At 38.6% G+C, this 15544-nt stretch overlaps 1 protein-coding gene across 6 annotated transcripts in view; it reads left to right on the forward strand.

The window, feature by feature from the left end:
* The window catches only part of CHD6 (chromodomain helicase DNA binding protein 6), a 230676-nt gene that overhangs the window by 21523 nt on the left and 193609 nt on the right, over positions 1 to 15544 (forward strand). Inside the window, exon 2 of one of the 6 annotated variants that reach the window (XM_049869935.1) lies at positions 817 to 896. The exons of the other annotated variants lie outside the window; for them this stretch is intronic. The gene's annotated coding sequence lies outside the window, so the exon portion shown is untranslated. The remainder of the gene's footprint in view (positions 1 to 816; positions 897 to 15544) is intronic. 6 annotated transcript variants of the gene reach the window in all.

Consider the following 15544-nt stretch of genomic DNA (forward strand, 5'->3'; position numbering starts at 1 on the left):
TTCAGAAGCTTAACTTACCTAGGCGATCTCATGATCTTCATTTAAGTCATTTAGTTTCCAGTTTGCTACCATGAAGTTTATTCTTACAGGCTGATGATTATAATATTAAAAATAACATTGTCCTAGAGAATATCTATATTTTTTTCACTTCTTCTTGAGTACAGACTGTGCCTTACTCAGGAAATAACTGCTTATTTTAGACTGTAGAGTTGGGCATTTAAATGGTAGGGCTTGTCCAGTGGTGGTCATGTTTCAGGTCAGTTCAGCAGGCATTTGTTGTGTGCTTCCTAAGTGCCCTGTCCAGTACTAAGTGCTGGAGTGACAAATGTAATCACAGACTAGTAGGGCAACGAGACCTGACTGATATTTAAATTAAAGTGAAATGAACTAAAACCAAACCAAACCCATTGCCACTGAGTCTTTTCCAACTCCTGGCAATCCTATAGGACAGTGTAGAACTGCCGCATAGGGTTTCCAAGGCTGTAAATCGTTGTGGAAGCACACTGCCACATCTTTTTCCCACGAAGTGGCTGGTAAGTTTGAACTGCCTATCTTTTGGTTGGCAGCTGAGCACTTTAACCACTGCGCCACCAGGGCCCCTTGAAACAAACTAAGTAGACAGTAAAAGGAAGGTGGCGAGGTTAGGAACTTCCCAGAACAGTTGATCTCTGAATTGGGTTTTGAAGGATGAATAGTAGTTTGCCAGATAGACAGTTACAAAGAATTAAATGAGAATTAGTGGAGAGATGCCAATGTCTTTAGATTCTTAATGTAGTAGAAAGAGCTTCAAGTTGTAAAATTATATTTTTTTTCTAGTTTTTTTAAAATGACAGTGGGATTCTGTGCCTAAGCAGTAGAGCTGGACATCTAAGGATTGTGCTTCTGACCACTTGCAGGTAGGAGAAATGCTACCCATGAAGTACCTGTAGGCATGTTGCAGCTCTGGACATAAGCGAACTTCCTGCTTGTCTAAGGGGATGATGGTGTTCTCTGTGGCCTAGCTACAACAGCTTAAGACTTTGATTGGAGTTGCTTGGTTAGATTTTTCTTCCTTTACGTGGAAAACAGTTGATTGTTGTTATTCAGAAGATATTTAGGCATTCAGTGACAAATGTTTATTGAGCACTGACTCTTTTTTAGTGGAGGGATGGGTAGGTACCATGCATGCATCTTGGGCTTTACCCTATACGTAATCGGGAATGAGGAACCTTTTTTTTAATTGAAGTATAATAAGCATTTAGTAAAGTGTACTAAATTTCAATATACTGCTCAATAAATTTCTCACATGTCTAACTACCACTCTCAGTTCAGGATAGAGGACATTTCTAGGAGCCGATAAGGCTCTCGTGTCCCTTCCCTTACCACTATTTTGTTTAGTTTCGCCTGTCCTTGAACTTCACTTAAATGGAATCATATAAAATGTACTGTTTTGTGTCTGGCTCCTTTTGTTCAACATTATGCCTGTGAGATTCATCTTATTTGTTGGGTGCACAGATTATTCACAGGTCACCGTGAGGAAGAGACCTAGAATAATAACATATTATTTATGCCATTGAAGATTGGGTATGAATTTATTGGCTGGCATTCATTTATTCAATATGCATTTACAAGTACCATATACCAGGAGTTGGTCAGCTTTTAGAAATGAGATGGTTTTGGAAAGACTGTAGATAAGATAAAGTTTCTTCTGATGGTCATAGGGTTATTAGGAATTTTCCAGAGTGATAGCTTATGGAAAGGTGTGGAGGTGTGAAACAGCATGGTGTCTTCTGAGACATACAGTAGTGATACTTAAGAAATTTTGAGGAAAACATTGGTATATAAGTTTGACTTCTCTTTTAGGCTGGAGCCATAGGAGATGACCACTCTTACAAATGGTCATGAACCTACTATGGTGGAGAAGCAGAGAATGGAAGTGAATTTTGGTGATTCCTATAGCTAAGGAGAAAGCTTCCAGTAGTGTATTACTACTGTTGATGTTGTGGAAGACTTTTATGAGGTTAGATAAAACTATAAAGGTGCTTATTATGAATGTGGTATTTTTTTCAGTAATAGAGATAACTTGGGATATCTTACTGTCATGGATTGGATTGTGTCCCCCCAAAATATCTGTCAACTTAGCTGGGTCATGATTCTCAGTATTGTGTGATTTTCCACCGTTTTATGTGATTTTCCTATATGTTGTAAATCCTATCACTATGATGTAATAAGATGGATTAGCAGCAGTTATATTGATGGGATCTACGAGATTAGGTAGCGTCTTGAGCCAGTCTCTTTTGAGATATAAAAGAGAGAAGAGAACAGAGAGACGGGGGACCTCATACCACCAAGAAAGCAGTGCTGGGAGCAGAGCGTGTCCTTTGCACCTGAAGTTCCTGCGCTGAGATGCTCCCAGACCAAAGGAAGACTAATGATAAGGACCTTCCTCCAGAGCCAACAGAGAGGAAAGGGCTTCCCCTGGAGCTGGCACCCTGAATTCAGATTTCTAGCCTGCTGGGCTGTGAGAGAATAAACTTTTCTTCGTTAAAGCCATCCACTTGTGGTATTTCTGTTATAGCAGCACTAGATGACTAAGACACCTACTCAAACCAAACCAAACCCAGTGCTGTTGAGTCAATTCCGACTCATAGCGACCCTATAGGACAGAGTAGAACTGCCCCATAGAGTTTCCAAGGAGCGCCTGGCAGATTTGAACTGCCGACCCTTTGGATAGCAGCTGTAGCACTTAACCACTACGTCACCAGGCTTTCCAGACACCTACTAAAAAAAAAAAAAAAAAGGCAGATTTAGATGCAGCATTTGTCCTGTCACGGGATTTTGTAGCAAAATGTGTTCCCCACGTTCCAGAACCTGCCATAGCAGAGTTGGTCTATTTGAGGTTGTTAAATGAGCAGTGACCAGAAGAGTGCCAAGGTAAGCAGGTAGTTGTGTTGTCACCCAGAGTCTGATGTGGTCCTTGTGGGTTTTGAACTTACTTAAAGTGCCATCTCTGACCTCACAGTGGTTCAGTCTGTACACACACAAACCCTTGAGCTTTGGGTAATATGTCTTAATACTCTGGTTTTTCATAAATGAGTAAAGCTTGAAAGTAGACACTAAGAAGAAAAGAACCTGAACTGTAAGGGCCAAGTGGATATCACTAGAGAGATTATTTTGTAATTTTTTATAACGTTCCAGTGCTGAACAAATCATAGCCCTCTTTTTTTGCCATTTAAACCCTTTTCTTTGGGCTGAAGTTAAACAGCCTTGGCATTCTCCTTATCAAAACATTTGAATACCAAAGAACTGTTTATAAACGATATCACTTCAGCCTTTCTCCTCCTCGGGGGCAGGAAATTGTTTTCTGTAGAAGAATTTTATTTTGATTTTTCTGTTGTTAGTGCCACAAGAGGGTTGAGGGACAGGATTTTACTTGTTCTCTTAAGGTAGTCTGTTGTGCTTTTGTGTAGTCATTTATGCTGTTTCATTGGAGAGAAAGGGAAATCGTAAGATGAATTTTAGAGAACTGCTTTTGTTTTTAACTGCGTTGAAATTCTGTGGTATCAGATGAGGCTTGTTACAGGTATATGGGAACTGGAAATCTTTGGTGTTCGGTGTAGTGGTGTTTATTTTAATGGTGTGTATCCTAGAATTGCTGTTAAAAAACTCTTCACTAGAATTAGAACTTTAAAGCTGTTAAGCTATTAGGAGAACTAATGCAGAGTTTAATAAGATGTGTTAGCTCACGCCCACTCACATTACCAAGACTAATATAAAGCCTGCTGAGAGTTGGATTCGACTCAATGGTGACTAAAACCAACAACAGCGATGTAGAGCACAGGGAGACAGGCTTGATGATCTACTTCCAGAAATGAGCCAGGGAAAACCCTGTGGGTCACAGCAATCTGATCTACAACCAGCTGTGCAGTGTTTTGTTCAGTAGGTTGTACATGGGGTCACCATGAGTTGGGGCCCAAATCGATGGCAGCTAACAACAGCAATGTAAAGCAGGGAATCTTGGGCAGGCCCAAAACGCCCAGGGGTTCTCATGTTGGATCCCTGTTAATGCAGTGCTGTTCCGTTGCCTTTTTGTTCCTTCTGTTTTTTGTGGAATGGTTAAACATGAATTCGATTTTGGTCAGGGTGAGTTGGAAGAAAGCACAGGTGTGCATTGTGGGTCTAATTTCTGTTTTAATAGGCACACTCATATGTTGTCTTTGACTTGCTTGGCTGTTTGTTGAGAAATTAGGTTCTTTTAAAAAAAATTTTTTTTTATCGTGTTTTTCGTGAGAGTTTACATAGCAAATTAGGTAAATTATTCAGTGCCATTGATTACGTTTTTCATGATGTGTCAGCATTCTTATTAATTCCATTCTGGTTGTCAGGTGAGTTCTTTTTTTTCCTTCTAAATTTTATTTATTTTGTTGCTGTTGTTAAGAATACACAAAGCAAAACATACACCAATTCAACAGTGTCTACATGAACAATTTAGTGTCAGTGACACTGATTACATTCTTCGAGTTTTGCAACCATCCTCACCTTCCTTTTCTGAGTTGTTCCTCTTTCATGAACATAAACTCTCTGTCCCCTAAAAAGGTTCCTATCAAATCTTTCAAGTTGCTGTTGTCGATTTGATCCGATATAGTTTTTTTTTAATGTGCTTTACGTGAAAGTTTACAAAACAAATTAGTCTTTCATTCAAAAATTGTTTTGTGACATTGATTGCAACCCCTGCAATGTGTCAGCACTCTCCCCCTTTCTACCCCAGGTTCTCCAATTGCATTCGTCCATTTTTCCTGTCCCTTCTTGCCTTCTTGTCTTTGCCTTTGGGCGGACGTTGCCCATTTGGTCTCGTATACTTGATTGGTCTAAAAAACACGTTCCTCATGTGTGTGTTATTGTTTTATTAAAAAAACAAAAACCAGACCCATTGCTGTTGAGTCGATTCTGACTCATAGTGCCTGGTAGATTTGAACTGCTGACCTTTTGGTTAGCAGCTGTAGCACTTAACCACTATGCCACGAGGGTTTTTGTTGTGTTATAGGTCTGTCTAATCTTTGGCTGAAAGGTGAACTTCAGGAGTAGTTTCAGTTCTGAGTTAGCAGGGTATCTGGGGACCATAGTCTCAGGGTTCCTCCAGTCTCTGTCAGATCAGTATATCTGATCTTTTTTGTAAATGTGAATTTTGTTCTACATTTTTCTCCTGCTCCATCTGGAACTCTCTATTGTGATCCCTGTCAAAGCAGCCAATGGTGGTAACTGAGCACCATCTAGTTCTTCTAGGCTCAGGTTAGTGGAGGCTGTGGTTCATGTGGTCCATTAGTCTTTAGACTAGTATTTTCCTTGGGACTTCGGTTTTCTTCATTCTCCTTTTCTTCGGATGGGACGGGACCAATAGATGTCTCTTAGATGGCCACTGGCAAGCTTTTAAGGCCCCAGATGCCACTTACCAAGGTAGGATGTAGACCATTTTCATTGTGAACTGTGTTATGCCAATTGACCTAGATGTCACCCAAGACCATGGTCCCCAGCTCTCAGCCCTGGTAATTAAGTCCCTCAAGGTGTTTGAATGTGTCTGGGAAGCTTCTGTGCCCCCTTTGTGCTCTGTTATATATATGACTGTACATGCTGTACATACAAATATGTATTTAAAAATATCTGCAGCCTAACCTCTATATGTATGTGGGTATACTCCTATGTGCCCTTCTTCCTCTATTCAGCATATGTATATGCCTATGTATCTGCTGCTGAGTTTTAGGTTTTACTGTTGTTGTAAGGTTGTATATGCTGTAGTTTCTGCTGTGGTTGCCTTTTTTTTTTTTTTCCTTGTGTTCCTCTAAGTGTCTTCCTTTGCCTTGGTCAAGTTGTACTGACTTCCCCTATATTGTGTATTGCCTCTCCTGTCACCAAAGTTAATACTTGTCTACTATCTAGTTAGTGATTTCTTCTCCCTACCCCTCCCTTCCCTTATAACCATCAAAGATGGTTTCTTTCTGTGTGTAAACCTTTTCTTGAGTTTTTATTATACTGGTCTCATACAATATTTATCCTTTTGTGGTTGACTTATTTCACTTAGCATAATGCCCTCCAGATTCATCCATGGTGTGAGATGTTTTGCAGACTCATCATTATTCTTTATCCTTATGTGGTATTCCATTGTGTGTATGTACCATAATTTGTTTATCCATTCATCTGTTGATGGGCACTTAGGTTGTTTCCATCTTTTTGCTATTGTGAATAATGCTGCAATAACGCATGGGTGTGCATATGTCTATTTGTATAATGGCTCTTATTTCTCTAGGATATATTTCTAGGAGTGGCATTGCTGGATTATATGGTATTTCTATTTCCAGCTTTTTAAGGCAGCATCATATTGTTTTCCATAGCGGTTGTGCCATTTTACATTCCCACTAGCAGTGTATGAAAGTTCCAGTCTCTCCACAACCTTGCCAATATTTACTGTTTTCTGAATTTTTTATCAGTGCCATTGTTGCAGGAGTGAGAAGGTATCTCATTGTGGTTTCAATTTGCATTTCTCTAATGGCTAATGATTGAGAGCATCTTTTCATGTATTTGTTGGTTGCCTGAGTGTCCTCTTTGTGAAGTGTCTGCTCATGTCCTTTGCCCATTTTGTGATTGGGTTGCTTGTCTTTTTGTTGTTGAGCTGTTGAAGTTTTCCATATATTTTAGAGATTAAACCTTTATCAGATATGTCATTGCTAAAAATTTTTTTCCAGTCTGTAGGTCCTCTTTTTACTCTCTTGGAAAAGCCTTTTGGTGAATGAAAGTATTTAATTTTTAGAAGGCCCCAGTTATCTAGTTTATCTTCTGGAGTTTGTGCATTTTTAGTTAAGTTTGATATTTTATTTATGCCATAAATTAGGGCACCTAGTATTGTGCCTATGTTTTCTTTAATGAACCTTATAGTTTTATGTTTTACATTTAGGTCTTTGATCCATTTTGAGTTAGTTTTTGTATATGGGGTGAGGTATGGATTCTGTTTCATTTTTCTGCAAATGGATATCCAGATTTGCTAACGCTATTTGTTGAAGAGACTATCTCTTCCTCATTTAATGGACTTCAACCATTTGTCTAAGATCAGGTGTCCATAGGTGGATGGATTTACTTCCGGGCTCTCAGTTCTGTTCCATTGGTCTATGAGTTTGTCGTTGTCAGGCTCTTTTGGCTACCATACCATGTAGTAGGTTCTGAGATCAGGTAGTGTGAAGCCTCCTACTTTGTTTTTCTTTTTCAGTGATGTTTTACTTATCCTAGGGCTCTTTCCTTTCCATATAAAGTTGGTGATTAGTTTTTTCATCTCATCTAAGAATGTTGTCAGAATTTGGATTGGAATTGTGTTGTATCTATAGATTGCTTTGGGTAGTATTGACATTTTCACAATGTTAAGTCTTCCTATCCATGAGCATGGTATATGGTATGTCTTTCCATTTATGAAGGTCTCCTTTGGTTTCTTGCAGTAGTGTTTCGTAGTTTTCTTTGTATAAATCTTGTTTGCCCCTGAAAAACAAACAAACAAACTCATTGCTCTTGAGTCAATTCCAACTCATAGCCGCCCTATCGGACAGAGTAGAACTGCCCCATAGAATTTCCAAGGGGTGGCTGGGGGATTCAAACTGCTGACCTTTTGGTTTGCAGCCGTAGCTCTTAACCACCATACCACTAGGGCTCCTTTATGCCCCTAGTTAGGTTTATTCCTAAGTATTTTATTTTTGGGGTGGGGGTTGGGGCTATCGTAAATAGTATTGTTTTCCTGATTTCCTTTTCAGAGTTCTCTTTGTTAGTAAAGAGGAATCAGACTGATTTTTGTGTGTTGATCTTGTACCCTGCCACTTTGCTGAATCCTCCTATAAATTCCAGTAGCCTTCTTGTGGATTCTGTGGGATTTTCTGTGTACAGGATCATATTGTCTGTGAATAGTAGTTTTACTTCTTCCTTACCAATTTCGATGCCCTTTATTTCCCTTTCTTATCCTACTGCTCTAGCTAGGACTTCCAGTACAATGTTGAATAAGTGTGGTGACAGAGGTCATCCTTGCCTTGTTCCCATTCTCAGGGGGAATGCTTTCAGTCTCTCTCCATTGAAAATAATGTTGGTTGTTGGTTTTGTGTATGTGCCCTTACTTACACTGAGGAATTTCCCTTCTGTTCCTATTTTGTTGAGAGTTTTTTTTTTTTTTTTTAATCAGAAACGGGTGTTGGATTTATCAAATGCCTTTTCTGTATCGATTGAGGTGATCATGTGATTCTTTTCCTTTGTTTTATTTATGTGGTGCATTATGTCCACTGATTTTCTAATGTTGAACCATCCTTGCGTACCTGATATAAATCCCACTTGGCCATGATGTATTATTTTTTTGACAGGCCATTGGATTCTGTTGGCTAGAATTTTGTTGAGAATTTTTGCGTCAGTGCTCATGAAGGATATTGGTCTATAATTTTTGTGTTTTTTTTTAGTGGTGTCTTTGCCTGGCTTTGGTATCAGGGTTATGCTGGCCTCATAGAATGAATTTGCAGGTATTCCCATCTTCTAAGTTCTGGAATAGTTTGAGTAATATTGGTGTCAGTTCTTCTCTGAATGTGTGTTAGAATTCTCCAGTGAAGCCGCCTGGGCCAGGCTTGCTTTTGTTGGTAGTTTTTTATGACCCCTTCAGTTTCTTCTATTGTGGGTTTGTCTAGATTTTCTACCTCAGAGTGTGTTAGTTTAGGTAGGTAGTGTGTTCCTAGGAATTTAGTGATATTGATTACATTCTTCAAGTTGTGCAACCATTCTCACCCTCCTTTTCTGAATTGTTCCTCCCTCATTAACACAAACTCTCAGCCCCCTAAAGTTCCTATTTAATCTATTGAGTTGCTGTTGTTAGTTTGATCTCATTTAGATAGTTCTTAAAAGAGCATACTGCTCAAGGCAGACATTTTTTTACTGGTTAAACTAAACTGTTGTTTGGTTTTAAGATGACTTCAGGGGATATTTTTGGTTTAAGGTTTAAAGATCATATCAGGGCAGTAATTTCAGGGGTTCGTCCACCATCCATGGCTCCAGAAAGTCTTGAGTCCACAAGATTTTGAAATTCTGTCTGCATTTTTCCCCTTTTGATCAGGATCCTTCTATGGAAGAATCAAATGTTCAATAATGGTAACTGGGCACTGTCAGTCTCATGGCATAGGAGGCAGTTGTTCATGGAGGCAGTTAGCCACACATTCCTTATCCTGCTCCTATTCCTGACTCTCCTTCTTCCTCTGTTGCTCCAGGTGAATAGAGCCCAATAATTGTTGTGCCATGGATGGCCTCTTGCAAGCTTTTAAGACCCCAGGCACTATACAATGAATTAGGAGTTAGAACAGAAGCACTAAACACACTATAAGGCCAACTAACTGGAATGTCCCAGGAAACCATGACCCTAAACCTCCAAACTAAGGAACCAAATCCCATGAAGTGTTTGGTTGTACATTAGCAGTATCAGCAGCTACTCTTTTTGTTGTTGTTTTTGTAAATATGTCTGTCACAGAACTTTTGCCAAGGAATTAGGTTCTTTACCAGATATTTGTGAATTTTTTTTAACAAGGAGTAAGTTTGTTGTTTGAAATAGGACATAGTCTAGGGTCATAGGTTACATGTGAACCTAAAATTTTACTTGCTTTTTGAAGAAACAAAAGTATCTTTTTCAAAAGGCACTTAAAAGGACAGTAAACAGCATTCATCATTTCCCAAACTAATGAGGCGAATTGAATATCTTAACTTTCCAGGTTTTTCTGTTTTGTTTGTTTTCTACCGTTTCATTCTACTTTATGCTTAGATTTGGCTTTATTTCCCTACTTTATTATTATGAGGAACCTTTACATAGATCAAGAGGCAGTTGTTCAGAAAGAACAAGGGGATACTGGTTGGTTTAAAGTCAGGAAAGGTGTGCGTCAGGGTTGTATCCTTTCATCATACCTATTCAGTCTGTATGCGGAGCAAATAATCCGAGAAGCTGGACTATATGAAGAAGAACAGGGCATCAGGAGTAGAGGAAGACTCATTAACAACCTGCATTATGCGGATGACACAAGCTTGCTTGCTGAAAGTAAAAAGGACTTGAAGCTCTTACTAATGAAGATCAAAGACCACAGCCTTCAGTATGGATTCCACCTCAACATAAAGAAAATAAAAATCTTCACAACTGGACCAACGAGCAATATCATGATAAACGGAGAAAAGATTGAAGTTGTCAAGGATTTCATTTTACTTGGATCCACAATCAACAGCCATGGAAGCAGCAGTCAAGAAATCAAACTATGCATTACACTGGGTAAATCTGCTGCAAAGGACCTCTTGAAAGTGTAGAAGAGCAAAGATGTCACCTTGAAGACTAAGGTGCGCCTGACCCAAGCCATAGTATTTTCAATCGCATCATTGCTGCCCTTTAATTGTGGTGTTGGTGAAGACTATTGAATATACCATGGACTGCCAAAAGAACGAACAAATCTGTCTTGGAAGAAGTACAACCAGAATGCTCCTTAGAGGCAAGCATGGCGAGACTGCGTCTTACATACTTTGGACATGTCAGATGGATTCAGTCCCTGGAGAAGGACGTCATGCTTGGCAAAGTACAGGGTCAGCGGAAAAGAGAAAGACCCTCAATAAGGTAGTTTGACACAGTGGCTGCAATAATGAGCTCAAGCATAACGACGATTTTTAAGGATGGTGCAGGACCGGGCAGTGTTTTGTTCTGTTGTGCATAGGGTCGCTGTGAGTCGGAACTGACTCGACGGCACCTAACAACAGCAATTTTTTTTTTTTTGTGGCTTATGACTTTCTTCTTTTTTACAAACTAGGTAGATACTGCTGTTGAATTGTTTTTAACTACAAAGGTGCTTATAATACTCAAAAGCTTTTGTTATAGAGCACTTGTGACCGTTGGATGTAGCTACAGGAGTTGAGATTCTGTGTACCTTGGTAGAGAGTGGTCTACATGCTTTATTGGCACTTTCTCTGTGGAATTCTTTAATAGGCACTGCTATATTTTCTAGATATGTCTGTGGCCTTCTCAAGTTTTTTTTTTCTTTTTAAGCAGAAATATTTCAGCACAGTGGTTTAGACTGCATCCTACTGCTTATGAGGGAAATGGAGAGAATGGGGTCCTTGGGTAACATTGTATTAGGGGGTAGAGACTAGTGCATTTTTTGCTTCTAGAGAATTTTCTTAATCTCTGTGTTTTAGTTAGACTCTTTTAGTTGCAAGGAATGGAGTTTTAACCCAAGCTAGTTTTAAAAAATGTGGAGTGGTATAGATCAACTCATTGGTCCCAATTCTTCACTCTCCTATAGTAGTGGTTTACATCTTTACTCATCCTATGGCCTCATGGTGGATGGAATTATGCTCCTCCCCCTTGATTTTGGGCTTGGCCCTGTGACTTACTTTGCCTAATGGGAGGTTATTGGACATTGTAAGAGCAGAGGCCTGCAGTGTGCTTGTGCTGATGGGCTTGTCATTTGTGCCTTTGTCATCATTGTGAGAAGAGCCTTGAGTAGCTGCAGCCCCTTCAGCCTGGGCCCCAGAATGAGACCATGGAGCAGAGTTACCTCAGCAGACCTGTTGCCTAAAGCAGAGCCAACCCAACTGATCTGCAGATGCCTGAGTGAAAATTAAATGCTTATTGTTGTTTGCCACTGAGATTTTGTGGTTGGTTGTTGTGCAGCGTTACTATGGCAGTAATGACTGTTGCAATCTTGCTGGATTCAGGACAGCTCCAGAGGCTTTAGTGTAGCAAGCTTTCTTGTATGGTCTCTCTAATACTTTGCTATTTACATGACCTCCTGTAGGTCTGTTCCAACCTCCTTTTCCTACTCGCTGGCTTCCTCATTCTACCGTATTGCTTTCCTGTACTTTATAGCTTTTGCTTACATTATGCTTCCGCTTAACTTTAGCATGCCCAAGACCCATTGTGACTCCACCAGGCTCTCAGCATCATGAATTCTCAGTTTCTATTCCTGTTGCTTAATGCCTCATTCTTTTTGGAACATTCCATTTCAGATTTCTGAGAGAAAAATATATTTTGCCCAGCAGGTTTTTTTCAACCGTGAAATGACATATCATCATTTGTTGGCCTGTTCAGGGATTGTCTGTGGTCCCTTGCATTAGGGACCTACCTCTGGTTCAGTTAGGCGTGGCTGTGGGTAGATTGGGAGGCTGGATATGTTTTTAAAAAACATGGCTGCCGAGGACTGCCTCATTAACAGAGACTGTGGCTGTATGGAGGGCTTAGTCGTAACATAAGTCTTTTACACAGTAGTACGTGTCGTCGTTATATGTTCTGGGAATTCCAGTGAGTACTAAAACTTGTCAGTTTACTGACTGGCTGCCCCTTCCCCATAGGGGAAGCTTTTAACTTTGCCAGCTTTTAATTTTCTGGGGCTGCATTCTGTTGTGCTGTTTTCTAGTTCTAAGAGACCAGCCTTACAGCATGAATTCCCAGGATGTATCTCTTTTAAGAGGGGAGAGACCCTCTACTGAAATGAAAGCTGACTCATCTTAGAGGCTCTTTAGTTGTTACAAAAACCAAAACCTTCCAAAGAGTTGGGAAGAAAATAAGTCAGGTTATTGTGCAGATTCAGACTACTCAGGCTGTCTTATAGCTTATCTTTATAGGGGAAGAGGCGGCCAGCTTAAAACTGGTTTATAACAATTATAATGCTGTGTATAATTTTGATTTATCTCTTAAGTATTTCATGTTTTGGGGTACTATTGTAAATGATAATTTGCAGTTGTTCCTTGCTAGCATATAGAAATATACTTGATTTTTATATATTGATTGTATTATTAAACTAATGTATTAGTTCTAGAAGCTTTTGGGGGGATTCTTTGGGATTGTATACATTGACAGCTATGTTCAAAGGTAGTTTTATTTCTTCCTATTAAATATGTATGCTTTAAAAAATTTTTTTTGTTGTTGAAAATACAGTAACACGTATACCAATTCAGCACTTTGGACATGTGCATTTCAGTGACATTGATTACATTCTTTGAGTTGTGCAGCCATTTTCCTCCTCTTTTTCCAAGTTGTTTCTCTCCCATTGACGTAAACTCTCTGCCCGCTAAGGTTTCTATCTAATGTTTTGAGTTACTGTTGTCCAGTTGGTCTCCACAAGTTGTTTAATTTATGGGTATAATTTTGTTAGTAATATTACTGTATATTGTTTTAAATGTGTGTTGAATCCTTAGTGATGTCTCTTCTTTCAATTCTGATATTGGTAATTTGTGTCTTTTTTTCCCTGGTCATTCTCACTAGAGAACAATTTTATGAATTAAAAAAAAAAAAAAAAAACCTGGCTTTTGCTTTCATTGACTTTATTTTTCTGTTCTTAATTTCACTGATTTCTGTTCTTATCTTTATGATTGCCTCCCTTCTACTTGTTTTGGGTCCGTTTGCTCTCCTTGTAGTTTCTTTCTAATTGTTGTAAGCATATGTATAACAGAACATTTGCCAATTTCTCAGGCGTACAACTTAGTGATATCAACTACATAAATCATGTTGTGCAACCATTACCCTTAACCTTTTTTTTTTATAGTTTCTTAAGGTGAAGCTTAATTGATTTGAGGTCTTCTTTTTTTTAATAATAAGCTTTTAATGCTATAAATGTTCCTTTAAGTACTGTTTAAGCTGTATCCCATATCTTTGATATGATACTAATTTTTGTTCAATTCAAAATATTTTCTAAGTTTTCTTGTTTCTTTCTCATCCATAGGTTCTTTACAAGTGTATTTTATTTCCAAATATTTGTGGGTTTTACAGATACCTTTTTGTTACCGATTTCCAATTTAGTTCCTTGGTGGTCAGAGAATATACTTTGGTGTAATTTCATTTTTTAAAATATGTTGTGGTTTGTTTTATGTCCAGGAATATAGGCGATATTGACAAATGGTTCATGTGTACTTGAGAGAAGGTGCATTTACTTCTGTAGTTTGACGTATTTGTAAACATCAGTTAGGTTAGGTTGGTTGACAGTGTTATTTGTGTCTTCTATATTCTTAAAAATTTTTTTTGTCTACTTATTTTATAGGTTACTGAAAAACAAGTATTGAGTCCTTTACACACAGGGTTAGCTCATAGATGTTCTCTTTCTTTTTTGTCCTTTTTTCTCTCTGTGTTTCAGTTTGAGTAATTTCTAGCGACCTATCTTCAAGTCCATTGATTCCGTCCTTGGCTGTTGAGTGTTCTGATGAGCCTGACTTGGAGTATAATTTTGCTATTTTCAGTTAGTATAAAATTTTCTATTTCTATATCTTTTGCTTTTATAACATCCCTAGGTGTCACCTCAAATGAGACTTCTTGTAGCTGTCTACTCCTTAATTTCTGCTCTCACTGTATCTGAAACTCTTCCTCAGTTTTAGTATCTCTCATACCAAATAAAAAAAAACAAACCCATTGCCATCGAGTCGGTTCCGATTCATAGCGAACCTATAGGATAGAGTAGAAGTAGTTAAGTGCTATCACTGCTAACCAAAAAGGTTGGCAGTTTGAATCCACCAGACGCTCCTTGGAAACTCTATGGGGCCGTTCTACTCTGTCCTATACTGTTGCTTTGAGTCGAAATTGACTCGGCTACAACAGGTTTTTTGGTACCAAATAACGTTTATTAGCAGGTTTCTTTCTCAGTAGACTGTGATTTCCTATTCGTATTTGAATCTCTAAGGTATTTTAACTACATTTTGATTTTAAGTCTTTTTTCGATTAGCGTTGAGATTATTTAAAGATTTTTATTCCTTAGTCAGGAATCCACACTGTCCCTCCCACTGACCAGTTTGTGGGATAATTGTTTCTTTTCTTCTGGAGTCAGCTGTGATGTATCTAAAAAATGCATTGGGGTGAGGACTGGCCATGGGTGAATTTATAAGGAAGTAGCTCTTACACAGAGAAGACATGTTTTTTTCTCTACCAGCTTTGTCTGTGTGCTTTGTCTCCCTACCTTGACAGTAAGGTTTTAAGAGGGAATGGCTGCCTTCTGCTTTTCCAGAGCATCCTTTAATACCTAGCATAATGCTCACAGTATATGCTCAGCAAATATTTTTTGACCAGATTTGATGATACTTATGGATTTGGGTGTAAGTTATTAATAGCTTTACTTTTTATGTTTATCCCTTAAAAACTTCAAGTAGTGATGATGGTGATGATATCATTTGATTATAGAAGGCGTATCATCATATCTTGGCTAAGGGTGTGACTCTGCAACCCAGACTGTCTGGATTTGAGTACTGGCTTAGCCATTTACTAGCTCTCCTTTCTTTGGCAAGCTATTTAGCCTTCCTGTGATTTGGTTTCCTCATCTATACAATGGAAATAATGATAGTACCCAACTCATAGGATTATGAAGGTTAAGAGAAATAATGCAATAGATGTTGGGTGCTATTATTATTCCAGTGTTTTAATTATTAACAGTGAATGTTAGAAAGACAAATCCAATTTTAAGTTCTTAGAAGCTAAGTTCTCTGAGTAGGAGGACTTTTAATACCTGAGAATCATGTCTCACTGTGGATAAATATAACTACTACTGTATTAATTAAGGAA

The sequence above is a fragment of the Elephas maximus genome, chromosome 25, assembly GCF_024166365.1.
Source record: "Elephas maximus indicus isolate mEleMax1 chromosome 25, mEleMax1 primary haplotype, whole genome shotgun sequence".
NCBI classification, from domain to species: Eukaryota; Metazoa; Chordata; class Mammalia; order Proboscidea; family Elephantidae; genus Elephas; species Elephas maximus.